Source organism: Sus scrofa, chromosome 10 (assembly GCF_054392235.1).
Source record: "Sus scrofa isolate SSC_HxYL_T2T_F1_AM1 chromosome 10, Sscrofa_HxYL_maternal_Yorkshire_Landrace_v2.0, whole genome shotgun sequence".
Lineage (NCBI taxonomy): Eukaryota > Metazoa > Chordata > Mammalia > Artiodactyla > Suidae > Sus > Sus scrofa.
This window is the reverse complement of record NC_139392.1, coordinates 20,155,781-20,176,516: the sequence shown is the minus strand read 5'-3', so window position 1 is coordinate 20,176,516 and position 20,736 is coordinate 20,155,781.

The following is a 20,736-nucleotide window of genomic DNA, read 5'->3' as shown; positions in this document are numbered from 1 at the left end:
ACAGGAGTTCCTGTTGTGGTTCAGAGAGTTAAGGACCCAACTAGTATCCATGAGGATGCTGGTTCGATCCCTGGCCTCGCTCCATGGGTCAAGGATTCAGCGTTGCTGTGGTTGTGGGGTAGGCTGGCAGCTGCAGCTCCGATTTGACTCCCAGCTTGGGACCTTCCTTATGCCACAGTGTGGCCATTAAAAAAGCTACAATAAAATAAAATAAAATAAAGACATAAACATAATGATTATGTGAGGGTCCCTTAAAATAATTTGCTTTACATTACACATAAGTATTTCTAGTGCTGAATTAACCACTTTTAGAGTAAATTAGTCTTAATGCACACCAATATGAGACATTTCTCTATGCCGGATAATTTTTTCTTTTTTTTGGTCTTTTTGCCTTTTCTAGGGCCACACCCATGGCATATGGAGGTTCCCAGGCTAGGGGTCTAATTGGAGCTGTAGCCACTGGCCTACGCCACAGCCACAGCAACGTGGGATCCGAGCCGGGTCTGCGACCTACACCACAGCTCATGGCAACACCAGATCCTTAACCCACTGAGCAAGGCCAGGGATTGAACCTCATGGTTCCTAGTCGGATTTGTTAACCACTGTGCCACGATGGGAACTCTTCTCTATCCCTGATAATTTACCAGAAAGTTTTTCTTGTTTCTGTCAGGGAGCCTGGAGAACCGTAGTGTGTACTCATCCATGTTGAATTCTTTGACTTATGAAGACGTCATTGACTTTGTGCTGGAGGGAATCTTGGAGAGCTCATTCCCGCATCTTTAACTTATTGAAGAAGGAATTGAGACCCAGAGGGATGTGAGACTAGAACAAACAGAAGGCGATCGGAGAGCTCTGGCCGGAAAGCCCAGCTTCTGTCTCAGTCTTGGGCCCCTTCACTAAGGCAGAGCCTACATTAATTATCCCATATTTATCTCATTGGGGTTTTTTTTCTCTTTCCAAAACTTTTTTTTTTTTTTGGAAGCTCCCAGACTAAGGGCAGAAGCAGAGCTACAGCCTCCGGCCTACCCCACAGCAACTCAGGATCCAAGCCACGACTGTGACCTACACCACGGCAACACCCGATCCTTAACCCACGGAACAAGGCTAGGGATTGAACCCATATCCTCATGGATGCTAGGCAGGTTCATAACCTGCTGAGCCACAACGGGAACTCCCCCAAAATGTGGGGTTTTTTTTCCTTCTTTGGCCGCACTGCCACATATGGAGTTCCTGGGCCAGGGATCAGAGTTGAAGTTGCCACTTAAGCCACAGCTGTGGCAATGCCGGATCTTTAACTTACTGTGCCCAGCCAGGGAGAGAACCTGCATCCCAACGCTCCCAAAATGCCATTGATCCCATTGCACCTCTTTAGGAACTCCCCCAAAATTTTATTTTTATTTATTTATTTATTTTTTGTCTTTTTTGTCTTTTGTCTGTTGTTGTTGTTGTTGCTATTTCTTGGGCCGCTCCCGCGGCATATGGAGATTTCCAGGCTAGGGGTTGAATCGGAGCTGTAGTCACCGGCCTACGCCAGAGCCACAGCAACGCGGGATCCGAGCCGCGTCTGCAACCTACACCACAGCTCACGGCAACGCCGGATCCTCAACCCACTGAGCAAGGCCAGGGACCGAACCCGCAACCTCATGGTTCCTAGTCGGATTCATTAACCACTGCGCCACGACGGGAACTCCTCCCCCAAAATTTTAAAAGACATGCATTAGAGAATTTCTGATTAATAATAATAATAAACAATTATAGACTACCCTCAGATTTGTAGCAGCATTTTATACATTATATGCAAAATCATGGTCCTTGACATAGAAGAGACTTCATCTTTAGAGACAAATATACATATTTAAAAAACCAGAGGAGTTCCCTTCATGGCGCAGTGGTTAACGAATCCGACTAGGAACCATGAGGTTGCGGGTTCGGTCCCTGCCCTTGCTCAGTGGGTTGAGGATCCGGCGTTGCCGTGAGCTGTGGTGTAGGTTGCAGACGCGGCTCGGATCCCGCGTTGCTGTGGCTCTGGTGTAGGCCAGTGGCTACAGCTCCGATTCGACCCCTAGCCTGGGAACCTCCATATGCCACGGGAGCGGCCCAAGAAATAGCAAAAAGACAAAAAAAAAAAAAGTAAAAAACAAACAAACAAACAAACAAAAACAGAAAATGGACTTTGTCAAACTTGCTCAAATAGAGCCTTTTTGTTTCAAATACATGCATCAATATTAACCGGTCAAACTTTATGGTAAAATTAAGAGGTTTCTTAAGGGTGTATACCTGTCATTTTCAGACTCTGCATCTTTTCTCTCTCTCTCTCTCTCTCTCTTTTTAGAGCAATACCCGCGGCATATGGAGGTTGCCAGGCTAGGGGTCTAATCAGAGCTGTAGCCGCCGGCCTACGCCAGAGCCACAGCAACGCCAGATCCTTAACCCACTGAGCGAGGTTGGGAATCAAACCTGCATCCTCATGGATGCTAGTCGGGTTCGTTAACTACTGAGCCATGACGGGAACTCCCAAACTTTGCATCTTAAAATAATTGCTTAGAACTCTAAAACATGTAAGTGGAGCTGCTCTGCTTGAAGCTGAGAAAGGGAATTCCAGCAGTTTACCCTCCATTATGTTTCCATGTCGGAACCCCTGTGGCCCCCGTTGGAAAGATCAGAGATTTAAAGGAAATGGTCAGGGAGTTCCCGTTGTGGCTCAGTGGTTAACGAATCCAACTAGGAACCATGAGGTTGCGGGTTCGATCCCTGGCCTCGCTCATTGGGTTAAGGATCCTGCATTTCCGTGAGCTATGGTGTAGGTTGCAGACCCGGCTCGGATCCCACGTTACTGTGGTGTAGGCCGGTGGCTACAGCTCTGATTAGACCCCCAGCCTGGGAACCTCCATATGCCGCAGGTGTGGCCCTAAAAAGACAAAAACCTTTTTTTGTCTTTTACATAGAAATATATTAAGATTTGAAAACAAAAAAAATTTCCAATTTTCCAACTATATGACATTCTGGAAAATTCAAAGCTTTGGAGACAATAAAAAGATCAGAGGTTGCCAGGGGATGAGGGAAGGTGAAATGAACAGGAGGAGCAGGAAGGATTTTTAGGGCAGTGAAACTACTCCGTTTGATGCTATAATGTTGGATACATGTCACTTTACATTTGTCCAAAGCCATAGAATGTGCAACACCAAAATCGAACCATAAAGAGTGGACTCCAGGAGTTCCCGTCGTGGCGCAGTGGTTAACGAATCCGACTAGAAACCATGAGGTTGCGGGTTCGGTCCCTGCTCTTGCTCAGTGGGTTAACGATCCGGCGTTGCCGTGAGCTGTGGGGTAGGTTGCAGATGTGGCTCGGATCCCGAGTTGCTGTGGCTCTTGCGTAGGCCGGTGGCTACAGCTCCGATTCGACCCCTAGCCTGGGAACCTCCATATGCCGCAGGAGCGGCCCAAAGAAATAGCAAAAAGACAAAAAAAAAAAAAAAAAAAAAAAAAAAAAGAGTGGACTCCAGGTGATAATGATGTCAATGATCATTGATTGTAACGAACGTACCCCTGTGGTTGGGGACGTTGATGGCGGGGGAGGCTCTGTGTTGGGGGGGAGGCAGGGGTACAGGGGATCTTTCTGTACTTTCTGCTCAATTTTGTTGTGAACCCCAAACTGCTCTTAAAAATAGTTTATTGGAGTTCCCTGATGGCCTAGCGGTTACAGATCCTGTGTTATCATTGCTGTGGCAGGGGTTCAATTCCTGGCCCAGGAACGTCCACCTGTCACGGGGAATGGCCAAAAAAATAAAATAAAATACAGTGTATTTTTTAAAGAAAAAGCTAATTGGAAAAACAAAACATTTAAGAAACTTGGTGATTTGAGAGAAGGAGATTTAAAAATTCACAATGAAATTATGTAACTAAACTATCTTTTACTATAAAATTTTGAAAGATGTGACAATACCAAAGACAAGATTCAAGTGTCAAGGCTTGGGTAGAAGAGTGGCCCCTTTATTTTTTATTTTATTTTTTGTCTTTTCAGGGCCACACCGGCAGCATATGGAGGTTCCCAGCTAGAGATCCAATTGGAGCTACAGCTGCCGGTCTACACCACAGCCACAGCAACGAGGGATCCGAGGTGCATCGTTGACCTACACCACCGCTCATGGCAATGCTGAATCCTTAACCCACTGACTGAGGCCAGGGATTGAACCCACATCCTCATGGAAACTAGTCAGATTCGTTTCCACTGGGCCATGGCGGCAACTCCCGTGGCCCCTTTAGTCGTTGACGGAATACTAGTTCTGTAGGCTGTTAGTAGGTCTTACTTGAAGGAAAGTGTTTGGGAAAACTTGGGTTGAAGGAAGTTAAGCAGTTTTGTTTTTCTTTTATTTTTCCCTTCATCAAGAACCCTTGCAGATGCCAGCGTCGATTGGGAATCACTAAGGTTTCAGGCTGCATTTTCCAAATTTCTGTGACCACAGTCCCACAGAACCCTTTTCTTTTCTTTCCTTTTTCTTTTTTGTCTTTTTTAGGGCCATACCCACCGCATACGGAGGTTCCCGGGCTAGAGGTCACATCTGAGCTATAGTCACCAGCCTACACCACAGCCACAGCAACGAGAGATCCAAGCTGCATCTGCAACCTACACCACAGCTCATGCAATGCCGGATCCCCAACCCACTGAGCCAGGCCAGGGATCAAACCCACAACCTCATGGTTCCTAGTTGGATTCATTTTCACTGTGCCACGGCGGGAACTCCCACAGGACTCTTTTCTTAAGGAACATGCGAAGCGACTATTTCGGACGCTAATGGAGAAGACATGGGAGGTCATCCTGGCTGGCCAAGAACGTGGGCTTCAGGCTCAGGTGTTGCCCCTGTCCCCATGGTTCCTTATTTGTGGTTCCTTATTTGCTTGCTTCTGCTTTTTGTTTGGTTGGTTGGTTTTTCATTTTTTGTTTTTTGTGGGTTTTTTCATCTTTTCAGGGCCACAGCCTATGGAGGTTCCCAGGCTAGGGGTCCAGTCAGAGCTGCAGCTGCCACCCTACACCACAGCCACAGCCACGCCAGATCCGAGCTGTGTCTGCGACCGACACCACAGCTTACCACAACGTCGGATCCCTGACCTACGGAGCAAGGCCAGGGATCGAACTTGGGTGCTCATGGATCCTAGTCGGTTTTGTTACCACCGACTCACAGTGGGAACTCCCTAGCTTGCTCGTTTTGGTTGCTGCTGTCTTGCCTCCAATAATATCATCTCCAAACTTGGACCTATCCCCCTAGAACTGAGAGCAGAGAGCTCACTGTGGGGTGTCCCCAACAGGGGAACAGCAGGTTCAGCACTGTGTGGCTATGAGAGCCTCCCTGGATGTCCACCTGGCCCTGTGCTTCCTGTGGGGCTTATCCTATCTGAGTTACTTGCAGGCTTATACACATCCTGCAAGCTTGCCATGCCCGCTTTGTAACCCCGAGCTTGCCTGGCGCTCTCTGGGAAAGAGAGGGGTTGAATTTCTTTCTCTTCCCATTGTAGAGGAAATCCAAGTCCTTTTAATGGTGTTGGGTAAGATTTTCACTAGGCCTCTCTTGTGACACCCACCCCTTGCCTGCAGAACAGGGGAGTTCCTGTGTTTTTCCAAGTGGGTGCGCCTCTGCTATTCTGGGTCTTTCTTTCCCGGTTGCCAGCAGAGCAGGTGTTTTTCATGGAACATGAGAGCTGCCAGGATCCACGCTGTCTCCCCCTTTGTGCTCAACCCCTGTGTCTGTGCTGTCTGGTGCTGCCAGAACTGTGGTTTTATTTCCCTCTCCTTCCTTTCCCAAGGCATGAAGAGATGAAGCAATCTGGTAGAGCCGCAGTTTTCTCTTTGTCTTTATACAAGAATTTCTTCCTTCCTTCCTCCCTCTCTAGCTTTCTCTCTCCCTTTCTTTTGTTCTTTTTTTTTTTTTTTCATTTTTATTTTTACTTTTTAGGGCCGCACCCATGGCATATGGAGATTCCCAGGCTAGGGGTCTCATCAGAGCTACAGCTGCCAGCCTACACCACAGCCACAGCAATGCCAGATCCAAACAGTGTCTGAGACCTACACCACAGCTCATGGCAACACCGGATCCTTAACCCACTGAGCAAGGCCAGGGATCAAACCCACAACGTGATGGTTCCTAGTTGGATTCATTTCTGCTGCGTCACAACGGGAACTTTCTCTTTCTTTCTTTCTTCCTTTCTTTCTTCCTTTCTTTCTTTCTTTCTTTCTTTCTTTCTTTCTTTCTTTCTTTCTTTCTTTCTTTCTTTCTTTCTTTCTTTCTTTCTCTTTCTTCCATGTCTTTTTAGGGCCATACTCACTGCATATGGAGTTTCCCAGGCTAGGGTCTAATGAGAGCTACAGACACTGGCCTACACCACAGCCACCACAACACCGGATCTGAGCCGGTTCTGCAACCTACACCACAGCTCACGGCAATGCCAGATCCTTAACCCAGTGAGCAAGGCCAGGGATTGAACCTGCATCCTCATGGATACTAGTCAAGTTCTTGACTCCCTGAGCCACAATGAAAACTCCCAGAAGAAGAATTTCTGATCTTTGCTTTCTTAAAGTGAAATATCCAGTCAAACCCTTGGAATTATTTCCCCAAAAGACTAAATAATATTTGAATGAGGTTTTCTGCAGTCTTTCACTTCATCGAGCACTTAGAACCTCTATATGTCAGGCATTGTGCTGGGGATAAACGGATGAATGAGAAATGCTCCACACCTGGAGGCTGAAACAAACAAGGAAACAAGCAATTCGGTAGAGCAGGAAGTGCTGTGAGGGAACCTGTACACTGGGGCCTCAAGATGCTGGGAGACACAGTCTGCTGCTGGGGGTTCCTGAGAGGGTCCTTGGGAGCAGGAAAGCAAACAAACAAATAGGGATAAAATTGGAGAGAGCAAAGGCAATACAGAAAATGGGAAACGACCTCCAGAAATTAATTGGAGAAATCCTCAGAGAGATGAGGCAAAATGATAGCATTTTTTTTTTTTTTGGCTGCACCTGTGGTGTATGAAGTTCCTGGGCTAGGGACTGAATCAGAGCCACAGCTGCGACCTACATCACAGCTGCTGCAGAGCCAGATCCTTAAACCACTGCACTAGGCCAGGGGTCGTACCTTTGCCACTGCAGAGACAACGCTGGATCCTTAACCCACTGTGCCACTGCAGAAACTTGGCAACTTTTTAAAAATGAGGAAATTTCCCATAATACAGAAAGATGGGTAATAAGAAAGAAAAGATTTCTTAAACTAAAGGATTAATCCAAATAGTCCAATAGCCAACTAATAGGAATTTAAGAACTAGAACACAGAGAGGAGACAATTATCAAAGAAATAAGAGAGAAGGATTTTGCAGAAGAGGAGAGCAGGCGTCTAGATTCAAAGGGCCTATCCAGGAAAATGAATGAAAAAAAAGATCTATACTAAGTCATATCTTCATAATATTTCAGAACACCAATGCTAAAGAAAAGTCTGAAAGTCTGTATAGAACAACAACAGCGGGAGTTCCCGTCATGGCTCAGTGGTTAACGAATCCGACTAGGAACCATGAGGTTGCAGGTTCGATCCCTGGCCTTGCTCAGTGGGTGAAGGATCCGGCATTGCCGAGAGCTGTGGTGTGGGTGGGTGGCAGATGCGTCTCAGATCTGGCTCCGATTAGACCCCTAGCCTGGGAACCTCCATATGCCACAGCAGTGGCCCAAGAAATAGCAAAAAGACAAAAAAAAAAAAAAAAAAAAGAATGCATTGGGAGTTCCCGTCCTGGCGCAGTGGTTAACGAATCCGACTGGGAACCATGAGGTTGCGGGTTCGATCCCTGCCCTTGCTCAGTGGGTTAACGATCCGGCATTGCCGTGAGCTGTGGTGTAGGTTGCAGACGCGGCTCGGATCCTGCGTTGCTGTGGCTCTGGTGTAGGCCGGTGGCTACAGCTCCGATTCGACCCCTAGCCTGGGAACCTCCATATGCTGCGGGAGCGGCCCAAGAAATAGCAAAAAAAAAAAAAAAAAGAACAACAACAGCAAAAGTAAATCTCATAATAAAGATTCTGGAGTCAGAATGGCAGTGAAATTTTCAAGAATAGCATGGAAGGAGTTCCCGTCGTGGCGCAGTGGTTAATGAATCCGACTAGGAACCATGAGATTTCAGGTTCGATCCCTGACCTCGCTCAGTGGGTTAAGGATCTGGCGTTACCGTGAGCTGTGGTGTAGGTTGCAGATGCGGCTCGGATCCCACGTTGCTGTGCCTGTGGTGTAGGCTGGCAGCTACAGCTCCGATTAGACCCCTAGCCTGGGAACCTCCATATGCCGTGGGAGCAGCCCTAGAAAAGGCGGAAAAAAAAAAAAAAAAAAAAAAAAAAAAAAGAATAGCATTGAAACCTGGAAAATGGGAGTTCTCATTTTGGCTCAGTGGAAACAAACCCGACTAGTATCCATGAGCACGAGGGTTCAATCCCTGGCCTTGCTCAGTGGGTTAAGGATCCACCGTTGCTGTGGCTGTGGCATAGGCCAAGTGGCTACAGCTCCAGTTCAGCCCCTAGCCTGGGAACCTCCCTATGCCATGGGTGTAGCCCTAAAAATACAAAAAATTATATATATGTATATATGATAGTCTGAGGAACCAGAAGAGGGAAAATTGTAGCAGGGAAATGTATACTTTTAGATTTGAACAGGGTCCTCTGAAGAGCTTTGAGTATAACTGGAAATACCTCAGATTTTACTCTATAGGCATAAGGCATCAAAAGTGTCAAGAGGAGTTCCTATTGTGGCTCAGTGGAAACAAACCCGACTAGTATCCATGAGCACGAGGGTTCAATCTCTGGCCTTGCTCAGCGGTTTAAGGATCCAACATTATGAGATGTGGTGTAAGTTGCAGATGAGGCTCTCACCTGGCGTGGCTATGGCTGTGGTGTAGGCCGGCAGCTGTAGCTCTGATTCAACTCCTAACCTAGGAACCTCCATATGTCGTGGATGTGGCCCTAAAAAGCAAAGAAAAGGGGGTGGGCAAGAGGTAATCGTATTAGGAGGTAATCCTATTGGTAGTTTAGAAAGTTAGCTATGGAGGAGTTCTCTTGCGATGCAGCAGGTTAAGGATCCAGTGTTGTCACTGTAGTAGCTTGGGGTGCTGCTGTGGTGTGGGTTTGATCCCTGGCCCAGGAACCTCCACAGGCCTTGGACACGGCCCAAAAAGAAAAAAAAAAGTTATCTATGAAAGCCAGAAGGAGGAGTTCCCATCATGGTGCAGCGGAAATGAATCCGACTAGGAACCATGAGGTTGCGGGTTCAATCCCTGGCCTTGCTCAGTGGGTTAAGGACACAGCATTGCCGTGAGCTGTGGTGTAGTCGCAGACGCGACTCGGATCCCGTGTTGCTGTGGCTCTGGTGTAGGCCAGTGGCTACAGCTCTGATTTGACCCCTAGCCTGGGAACCTCCATGTGCCACGGGAGCGGCCCAAGAAAATGGCAAAAAGACAAAAAAAAAAAAGAAAGAAAGAAAGAAAAGAAAGAAAGCCAGAAGGAGCAGGGTAGGGGGCCCAGAAGTTGGAAAAGGGGTTAGGGGGTTTTATGGACCAAGAGAGCAAGATCAACAGGCCTTGAAAGAAGGCAATGGCCAAGAAAATTGGGAAAGTGTATGGATTCTTCCAGAGATACTGAAAGGTAAAAGCAGAAGGGATAGGTGGTTTGTTGAAATGAGTGGAGCTAGGAGGAGAGAGTCGGGAAAGCTCAAGTCAAGGCTTTTGGATTTAGTAGAATATTGGTTTCCCATGGCTGCTCTAATGATCACAAATCTAGTGTCTCAAACCACACAAACTTATTATCTTCAGTTCTGGAGGTCAGAAGCCTGACATGGGTCTCGATGGACTAAAATCAAGGTGCTGCAGTGCTGCTTTCTCTTCCACAGACTGCGGGGAAGAGTCTATTCCCTCATCATTTCCAGTTTCTAGAGGATGCCTGCCTCCCTTGGGTTAAGCCTCCTTTGTCCATGTTCAAAGCCGCCTATGGCGGACCGAGTCCTTTTCTCTTTGCGTCTCCGACCCTTCTGTGGTCACATCTCTCTCTGACCACAGGTGGGAACGAGTCTCCCCTGCTTTTGCTTTTTTCCACGCCCACGGCGTGTGAAAGTTCCCAGGCCAGGGACCGAACCCATGCCACGGCAGCCGCCCGGGGCCGCTGTGGCATCATCAGGGCACTCCCAAGATTCTCCACTTTTTAAGGACACACCTGATGGACTGAGCCCACCTGGATAACCCAATGTCATTTTCCCATCTCAACGTCTATAAACATATCACGTCCACAGAGTTCCTTTTGCCACTTAAAGGAACGTTTTCACAGGTCCCCAGGATTAGGTTGTAGACACGTGAGGGTGACACTATTCTATCGCAGGCATCCAATAGCAGAGCTTTTCACACAGATCCACGAGTGGGCCATGAAATGAATTTTATAGGGCACTACCGGTATTTTTTCTTTAAAGGGGCATAGAAATTAATCGAGTACAAGGTGTGTACTAATAGTATTAAGGTTTCAATTCTGTCTCTCTCTCTTTTTTTTTTTGGCTGTGCCTGCGGGGTATGGAGGTTCCCAGGCCATGGATTGAACCCGTGCCACGGCAGCAACCTGAGCCACTGCAGTGATAATGCCAGATCCCTAACTGGCTGCACCACAAGAGAGCTCCCAGGTTTGTTTTTGTTTTTGTTTTTATTTTTGTTTTGTCTTTTTGTCTTTTCTAGGGCCACTCCCATCGCCTTTGGAGGTTCCCAGGCTAGGGGTCTCATCAGAGCTGTAGCTGCCGGCCTACACCACAGCCACAGCAATGTGGGATCCGAGCCCCGTCTGTGACCTACACCACAGCTCGTGGCAACGCCGGATCCTTAACCCACTGAGCAAGGCCAGGGATCGAACCTGCAACCTCATGGTTCCTAGTCAGATTCGTTAACCACTGAACGGGAACTCCAGTTTTGTTTTTTATGTGTGAGTATTCCAGATTGTGACATAAAATGTATTTCTTACTGAAAGGCATGGGCAAAAGTGTTTGAAAGACATCAGCTTAGACGAGAGGATGAAGAGTGTTAAGCAACATAGAACGTAATGCTAACAGTAACATTTATTGAATGTTTGCATGAGCTGCGCCTGCTCTTAGCACTTAATGTCCATTAGCTCCTGAAATCATCCAACAGCCTGGTACCCTTGGCATTCACTGGCATCATCTCCAGGATGTGAATGAGGAAGCAGGGAGACACTGAGTGTCTTGACTAAAGTCATGTAGCCAGAAAATGACATCGCTGGGGTTTGAAACCGGACAGCCCCGCTCCCAGCTCCCACGGCTGCATATATAACACCATTCTGTGTGCCTAGGGGCACCCAGGGTTTGGCGAAGAAGGCAGTCTTTCTCCCCAGAGAAAGGCAGAGCTGGACTGGGAAAGGCAATAGTTTGCATCTACCATCCCCAAGCTCCCAGTCCATCCCACTCCCTCCCCCTCCCCTTGGCCACCACAAGTTTGTTCAAGGCCATGCATTTGTTTCTCTTCTATAGGCAGGTTCATTTATGCCACATATTCCATTCCAGATATGTGATACTATATGGTATTTTTCTTCCTCTTTCTGACTTACTTCACTTAGTATGAGAGTCTCTACTTCCATCCATGTTGCTGCAAATGGCATTATTTTGTTCTTTTTTATGGCCGAGTAGTATTCCATTATGTATATATACCACATCTTAATCCATTCATCTGTCAATGGACATTTTTTTTTTTTTTGTCTTTTTGCCTTTTCTAGGGCCGCTCCCGTGGCATATGGAGGTTCCCAGGCTGGGGGTCTAATTGGAGCTGTAGCCACCGGCCAAAGCCAGAGCCACAGCAACACGGCATCTGAGCTGTGTCTGCAACCTACACCACAGCTCACAGCAATGCCAGATCGTTAACCCACCGAGCAAGGCCAGGGATGGAAGCCGCAACCTCATGGTTCCTAGTCGGATTCGTTAGCCACTGGGCCATGATGGGAACTCCTGTCAATGGACATTTAAGTTGTTTCCGTGTCTTGGCTATTGTGAATAGTGCTACAATGAACATAGGGGTGCATGTGTCTTTTTCAATGAAAGTTTTGTCTGGATATATGCCCAGGAGTGGGACTGCTGGGTCATATGGCAGTTCTATATTTAGTTTTCCGAGGTACCTCCATACTGTTTTGCATCGTGGTTGTACCAACTTACATTCCCACCAACAATGTACATCCATCACCCCATCAATCTCCAGACATTTTTTTTACCATCTCTAACATAAACCCTGTAACCCATTAAAGAGTAACTCCCCATCCTCCCTATTTCACGCAGTTTCATATATTCCTTCATTCGACAATTTTTTTTGTTGTTTTTTAAATGGCCTCACCTGAGGCATATGGGGGTTCCCAGGCTAGGGGTTGAATTGGAGCTGCAGCTGCCAGACTACATCACAGCCACAACAATGCTGGATCCTTAACCCCCTGAGCAAGTCCAGGAATCGAACCCAAGACCTCAAGGATACTAGTCAGGTTCTTAACCCACTGAGCTACAACAGGAACTCCACAACAAATAGGACAAGGAGGTGATGGCCACTGCGGGGGATAAAGCTCAGTCCAGAGGCACAGAACTTGGTCAGGGCTTCAGGATTATGTTGAGAGTTGGAGTGTGAGCAGGGGTTAGCCAGGTCACGAGTGTTTTCAGCACAGGAAGGACACTGAGGCCGGGCCCCAGGGAACAGACAGGCCCCGCCAGGCCAATGAAGCACGAAGAAAACCTGAGATAAGACCACAGGGGCAGTAGGCGCCACCTCCGGGGGGGCCCGGCAAGGCTTCCTGCTCCATCTCCTGGGCAGTGGAAAGCCACTTAAGAGGTTTAAGCCAGGCCTTAAAAAGATCCCTCATTCTGGAGTTCCTGTCATGGCGCAGCAGAAACAAATCTGACTAGGAACCTTGAGGTTGCAGGTTCGATCCCTGGCCTTGCTCGGTGGGTTAAGGATCCAGTACTGTTGTGAGCTGTGGTGTAATTTGCAGACATGGCTCAGATCTGGCATTGCTGTGGCTGTGGCATAGGCCGGCAGCTGCAGCTCCGATTCAACCCCTGGCCTGGGAACTTCCATATGCCGCAGATGTGGCCCTAAAAAGCTAAAAAGAAAAAAAAAAAAAATCCAAGAGTCAAATAAAGTCTCTGAACTATTTGTTTGTTGTGTGTATTCAGGACACACCCATGTCATGGGGAATCCCTGGGCCAGGGATCAAATCAGTGCCACAGCAGTAACTCTGCCAGGTCCTTATCTCACTGAGCCCCCAGGGAACTCTGAATAGGTCCTATTCTTAACACTGGAAGAGAAGAGAACAGGAAACTTAGGACTGGAAGAAAGGCAGAGGGGAAGGAAGCTGGGGCCTAGGTAATCCATGCTGGGGATCAGATATTGAGACAAACTCAGAGTATCTGTTCATGAGGAAATGCTTTATAGGCCATACATTGTGTCACTTACCCCCAATTGTCACTCAAGCATTGTACAGGTGCTTTTAGCAGTAGACCTAAAGCAAGCAGTGGTACATCACGAGTAATTACACTGTGATAACTTCACTAGGTAATATCCCTTTCTTTCTAAACATAGGGCAAAATTGAGCTAACACAATAACTTTCATAAGTACAGACTTCAAAGAACAGAACTAGGATTTAAGGACTTTTTTTTTTCTTTTTTAGGGCCACACCTGCGGCATAGGGGAGTTCCCAGGCTAGGGGTCCAATCCGAGCTATAGCTGCTACAACACAGCCACAGCAACGCCACATCCTTAACCCATTGAGTGAGGCCAGGGATCGAACCTGCATCCTTATGGATACTAGCTGGGTTCTTACCCACTGAGTCATGACAGGAACTCCTAGAATTTAGTATCTTTTGAAACAATCTGGAGTTCCCATCATGGTGCAGTGGTTAACGAATCCGACCAGGAACCATGAGGTTGTGGGTTCGATCCCTGGCCTTGCTCAGTGGGTTAAGGATCCCGCATTGCCGTGAGCTGTGGTGTGGGTTGCAGATGCGGCTTGGATCCCACGTTGCAGTGGCTCTGGCATAGCCCGGCAGCAACAGCTCTGATTGAACCCCTGGCCTGGGAACCTCCACATGCCGCGGGAGTGGCCCAAGAAATGGCAAAAAGACAATAAATAAATAAATAAATAAATAAATATATAAATAAAATAAAATAACCCTCATCTCCATCGAGGACAGACAAAACAAGACTAATTTTTTTCCCCAAATAAGTCTAGTCCGTTGACCACATGGGCTCCTCCACATTGATTGTGGTGGAATCCTTCAGAAGGCGTCTCAGACTAAATTCTTGAAAAGACAAAAGACTTAAAAGGGCAAGTTAAACATCTAAATACAATGTAATTGATAAACTTGGTGATAATAACCAGAATTATGACTGATCACCTTTAATTTAGCATATTGAATAATCCTAGTTAATTTAGCATTTTTCCGAGATGCCTCAGGTTTCCTCTGGAGTATCTCAAAGTTCTTTGAAGGTCAAAAGAACTTTAGAATATGCCAAACACTACATGTTCAATTACCCAAAGTGAAAAAATTTCAAAAACATCACCTAAAGGCAAAGGAACTCACAAGCCGTTATCAAAAGCTGCATTCCAGGAAAACTTCGTGTTTTTTCATCTTTATTTACTTTTTTTTTTTTTTTTTGGCCAGGCGCCTGGGGCATGTGGAAGTTCCCTGGCCAGGGGTCAAATCTGAGCCAAAGCAGTGACCCAAGCCACTGGAGTGACAACACCAGATCCTTAACCCCCTGTGCCACAAGAGGACTCTAGCATTCCAAGACAACTTTGGAGGGAGACACGAAATTCAGTCACCTAACTAATTTTTATCCAATCTTAGAAAATCTGAATATCGCACACACCTCCCCCCAACTTTTTTTTTTTTTTTTTGGCCGCACCCTCAGCATATGGAGGTTCCCAGGCTAGGGGTCAAATCACCGGCCTACACCACAGCCACAATAATGCCAATTCGAGCTGCATCTTCGACCTACACCACAGCTCACGGCAACACCAGATTCTCAACCCACTTAGCAAGACCATGGATCGAACCCGTGTCCTCATGGATAGTAGCAGTTTTTGTTATTGCTGAGCCACAATGAGAACTCCGTAAGTGCTTACTTTTAAATCAGTTATAGAGCTCATTTACAGGTTAAATTATACATAAAGACAGAACCAAAGCAATGAGGTTCCCCTGTATAGCACAGGGAGCTATATCCAATCACTTGTAATAGAACAGGATGGAGGATAATGTGAGATAAAAATGTATATGTATATATGTAGGGAGTTCCCTTTGTGGCTCAGTGGTTAACAAACCCCACTAGGATCCATGAGGATGCTGGTTCGCTCCCTGGCCTTGCTCAATGGGTTAAGGATCCAGTGTTGCCCTGAGCTGTGGTGTAGGTCAAAGATGCTGCTCAGATTGGCGTTGCTGTGGCTGTGGTGCAGGCCGGCAGCTGCAGCTCTGATTCGATCCCTAGCCTGGGAACCTCCCTATGCCGCAAATGTGGCCCTAAAATAGCAAAAAAAGAATACGTATATATGAATAACTGGGTCACTTTACTGTACTGCAGAAACTGGCAGAATATTGTAAGTCAACTGTAATAATAATAATATTAAAAAAAGACAGAACCAGAGATCTCACAGATTTGTAAAAATATCCTAGTGGGACCACGAGATGGAAAAGAGCTCTGGTCAGCCACACCAAGGCTAGCCCAGATGGAATGGAGAGAATTCCCAGCCTTTCCATTCTTGCGACCAAACAACTCTAGCCGAAGGATAGTATAATAATTTAGGCTACGATGCAAAGGCCACGTTTCCTCATTTTCAAGAATGTACATGGACCTGACGAAATTACAGTAATATTTCATTCTCTTTTTAGTCATAGGTTCATAGCAATAGGTCGGCCAGTCTTCCAGAACTTTCCCTAGGGGACTATCCGATGGAATGGAAGATGCACTTCCCATGTTTAATTGAAAGAACACTCAGAGAGTTCCCGTTGTGGCTCAGTGGGTTAAGAACCCGACATAGTCTCCCTGAGGATGCAAGTTCAATCCCTGGCCTCACTCAGTGGGTTAAGGATCTGGCATTTCTGCAAGCTGCCTCATAGGTTGCAGACGTGGCTGGGATCTGGCACTGCTGTGGCTGTGGCATAGGCCAGCAGCTGCAGCTCTGATTGCACCCCTAGCCTGGGAACCTCCATATGCTTCAGATGTAGCTGTAAAAAGGGGGTGGGGTGGGGCGGGGAAGCGCACTCACTCAGAGACCCAGAACAAACAAAAATCCTCCACCAGCAAATGGCAGCCTCAAACCAAAGACACAAAAACCAAGCCGCAGAAAGCCCAACTCAGCTTCTGAGTCCCACTTAGCCTGTCACTTCTGCCCAAGTGACCAAACGCACTGAGTCAAAGGGGACTCGGAGTGCATGCCAGGGACTTACCCAGTGCTGCCAAGGTGCCATGATGTCCCCAGATGCTGCTTTTGTCCTTCCCCCAAATAATATCTCAGAGCTGGACCTTCGGGTGGGTGTGGGCAGGAGGAAGAGGAGAGAGCCTTGAGGCAAAGAAGGCCTCAGCAGCTGCAAGGGCCAGCCCGCTCCCGCCCTGCCCTCCTGCCTCGGAGTTCCAACAGATGTGGCTCAGAAATGTTGCTGCGCCTGCGGTGTAGGTCGGCGGGGGCAGCAGCTCTGATTGGACCCCTAGCCTGGGAACTTCCATATGCCACAGGAGTGGCTCCTAAAAAAAAAAAAAAAGACTGCTTCATCAAGTGCTTAACATTTTCCATTTGTTGGGGATTTCACTTCTACAGAAGAGCTCAAAGATATTATGTCTTTCCTTTGAGTGGAACCAGGACCCTGACCCAAGGCTGCACTATTGTTTCTTCTTTTTTTTTTTTTTTTTTCTCTTTTTAAAGCCCTGTGCATAGATAGCATGTGGAAGTTCCTGGGCCGGGGATCGAACCCAAGCCACAGCAGTGACCTGAGCCACAGCAATGATAATGGCAGGTCCTTAACCACTAGGCCACGAGGGAACTCTGCACTATTATTACTTATTTGCATCTCCCTCGTTTCCGGCCTTCCCTCCCTTTCTTCATCAGCAACTGTTTGAACCTGCCCTTTGGTACTCAGGGAAGGTCATGAAGGCTGAAGCCTATTCCCTACAAATAAGAAACAGGGGACAGGAGTTCCCACTGTGGCACAGCGGAAACGAATCCGACGAGGAATCATGAGGTGGTGATCCAGCATTGCTGTGGCTGTGATGTAGGCTGGCGGCTACTAAAAGCCCTAAAAAGCAAAAAAAAAAAAAAAGTATAATTAGTAAAATGAAATCATTATCTGTACTTTCCAGTGATAAAATAAAATGGTGACTTCACTTGTTTGTAAAAAGAACAAATAGTAAGACAATGGAAATTTGAGGATTTACAAAAAGTGTTTTTCTTTTTTTAATGAAGATATTAAGGTATAGTTGATTAGCAATGTTGTGCCAATTTCTGCTGTCCAGCAAAGTGACTCGGTTATACATATACATTTTTTTTTTTTTGGCCTTTTTGTCTTTTTAGGGCCGCATCTGTGGCATATGGAGTTGCCCAGGCTAGGGGTCTAATCAGAGCTGTAGCCACCAGCCTATGCCAGAGCCACAGCAACGCTGGATCCGAGCCACATCTGTGACCTACACCACAGCTCACAGCAATGCCAGATCCTTAACCCACTGAGCAAGGCAAGGGATTGAACCTGTGTCCTCATGGATGTTAATGGGGTTTGCTAACCACTGAGCCAGGATGCGAACTCCATATATGTTCTTTTTAATATTATTTTCTATCATGGTCTATCCTGGGAGATTGGATATAGTTCCCTGTGCTACACAGTAGGACCATGTTGTTTGTCCTTTTTTTTTTTTTTTCCAGACACACTCAAGCCATGCCCAAGTTCCCAGGCCAGCAATGAAACCGGAGCCACAGCAGCCACCCAAGCTGCTGCAGTGACAGCATTGGATCCTTAATTCACCAGGCCGTAAGAGAACTCCTAAGGAAATAGAGGAGGGTTTTTCGTTTGTCTGTTTTGTCTTTTTGTCTTTTCTAGGGCCCCACCCGTAGCACATGGAGGTTCCCAGGCTAGGAGTCCAATCGGAGCTGTAGCTGCTGGCCTACACCAGAGCCACAGCAATGCAGGATCTGAGCTGCATCTGCAACCTACACCACAGCTCACAGCAATGCTGGATCCTCAATCCACTGAGCAAGGCCGGGGATCGAACCCATCACTTCATGGCTCCTAGTCAGACTCGCTAACCATGAGCCACGATGGGAAACTTTTTTTTTTTTTTTTTTTTTTTGGCTGTCCTGCCTGGGCCAGGGATTGAACCTGTGCCACAGTTGCAACCAGAGGCACAGCAGTGAGGCCAGATCCTTAACCCTGAGCCAGGAGGGAATGACTATCTTTTTTAAATGTAATGGTGTGAACCTATTAACCCCAAACTCACAGTCCATTCTTCTCCCTGCCTCCTTGGCAACCACAAGTCTGTCCTCCAAGTCTGTGAGTCTGTCTCTGTTTCACAGATAGGTTCATTTGTACCATATTTCAGATGCCACATATAAATGATATCATATGGTACTCGTCTTTTTCTTTCCGACTTACAAAAGTTTTTCTTTTTAAATGTCTAAGAAGACCCAGCGTCACAAAAGAACGCTAGGGTGGGAAGGGAGGACCTCAGCTTCCTGGGCCATAAAATGAACAGACCTAAGATAACCTCAAGGCCCCCCTGAGCCCTAAGTCTACAGAGCTCTTGGAGACAAAGCCATAGAACTTTCTGATGCCCACCTAAATTTACGCTTCATGTTTATTATTACAACTGATTTAACATACCAAGAGCAATTGTTGTAAATTGCTATTTAGAAACTTTATTTTTGGAGTTCCCATCGTGGCTCAGTGGTTAACGAACCCAGCTAATATCCACAAGGATGCGGGTTCGATTCCTGGCCTTGCTCAGTGGGTTAAGGATCTAGCGTTGCCATGAGCTGTGGTGTGGGCCAAAGACGTGTTTCAGATCCTGCGTTGCTATGGGTGTGGCGCAGGCCAGCAGCTGCTGCTCCCATCGGACCCCTAGCCTGGAAACCTCCATATGCCGCAGGTTAGCCCTAAAAAAACAACAACAAAAAAAAGAAACTTTATTTTCATAGTTTAGTTTTTTCCCAGTTGAATAGAAATTTTCATATCACTAATGTTTAAACATGTAATATCCAAGGACATATAAACTTAAATGAATATCATGATAACTATGTTTAATTCTGATTCAAAGGGGACTTATCACCCAGTTTGTGGATAGGTGAGCCCCCTCCTGTAGCTCTCTTCTTTTCTTTTTTCTTTTTTTTTTTTCTTTTTTTGCCTTTTCTAGGGCCGCTCTCATGGCATATGGAGGTTCCCAGGCTGGAGGTCAAATCGGAGTTGTAGCCACCGGCCTACGCCAGAGCCACAGCAACACGGGATCCCAGCCGCATCTGCAACCTACACCACATGTCACAGCAACGCCGGATCCTTAACCCACTGAGCAAGGCCCAGGGATCGAACCCGAAACCTCATGGTTCTTAGTCAGATTCCTTAACCACTGAGCCACGATGGGAACTCCTATAGCTCTCTTCTCATTTGGAACAAGGGCAAAGAATTTGAAAAGTTCAAATTCCAGTTCATCCCTTGTTTATAAGCTCCAAGGACATTCTAAGCAAAGGCACCATGTGGAAGTTCCTAACTTGGGTGCCATTCCTTCTACTTCTGCTGATTTGAACTAAGAATTTCTAGTATTATACATAGTTCATTAATTTCAAATAAAGTCATTCCACAAATGTTAACATTTCATCTTTCTATATGACGTCACAGTAAAATACATGATTCTTAAAAGCTATTGAAAAGAACTTTAAAATTTATCGGAGTTCCCGGTGGCTCAGTGGTAATGAACCTGACTAGTATCCATGAGGATGCTGGTTCAATCCCTGGCCTCACTCAGTGGGTTAAGGATCTGGCGTTGCCCTGAGCTGTGGTGTAGGCCAGCGGCTACAGCTCTGATTTGACCCCTAACCTGGGAACCTCCATATGCTGCGGGTGCGGCCCTAAAAAGACAAAAAAATAAAAATAAAATTTATCGATCAGTCAAATCATACGACCCAGGGAAGAGAGTTCACATGTGTATTTTTCCAAATTTCAAATTAAAATTGGGGCAGCATTATTCTGCCAGCTAAAGCACCAAGCAGTGTGTAAAGCTGACCTCCTTAGTCAGAGATAAACTAGACTAGAACATTGGCTAGCCCCTGTGCAGATTCTACCGGGTTTAATACTTGTCTCTATCACAAATCTAAATTCTGGCACTGCTACCTAAAACTTGAGGAATGTAACACACGTTTTATTTAGTAAAGAGAAAAATTAAACGTCGAAGGCACACTGAAATAACATTTCTTTTCGGGAGTGATTATTTTCTATTTACAAAATCACAACCCTTTGTTTTGCATAAGCTTTTATTAGGGTTTCAGCATAATTTGGTCCAAAGTATTTCTGGAGACACGGGAATAGAATCAAAGTGTGTGATCTTAGCTGGGTCTCATCCTCATTGTCAGCTACAAGGACTTTTCATAACTGGACGACCAGATCCTAAATTGGAATAAATCTTACAGAAGGTCCGTCTTTTCGGTTGGTAGGTAAAGAAAACACAGAAATGCA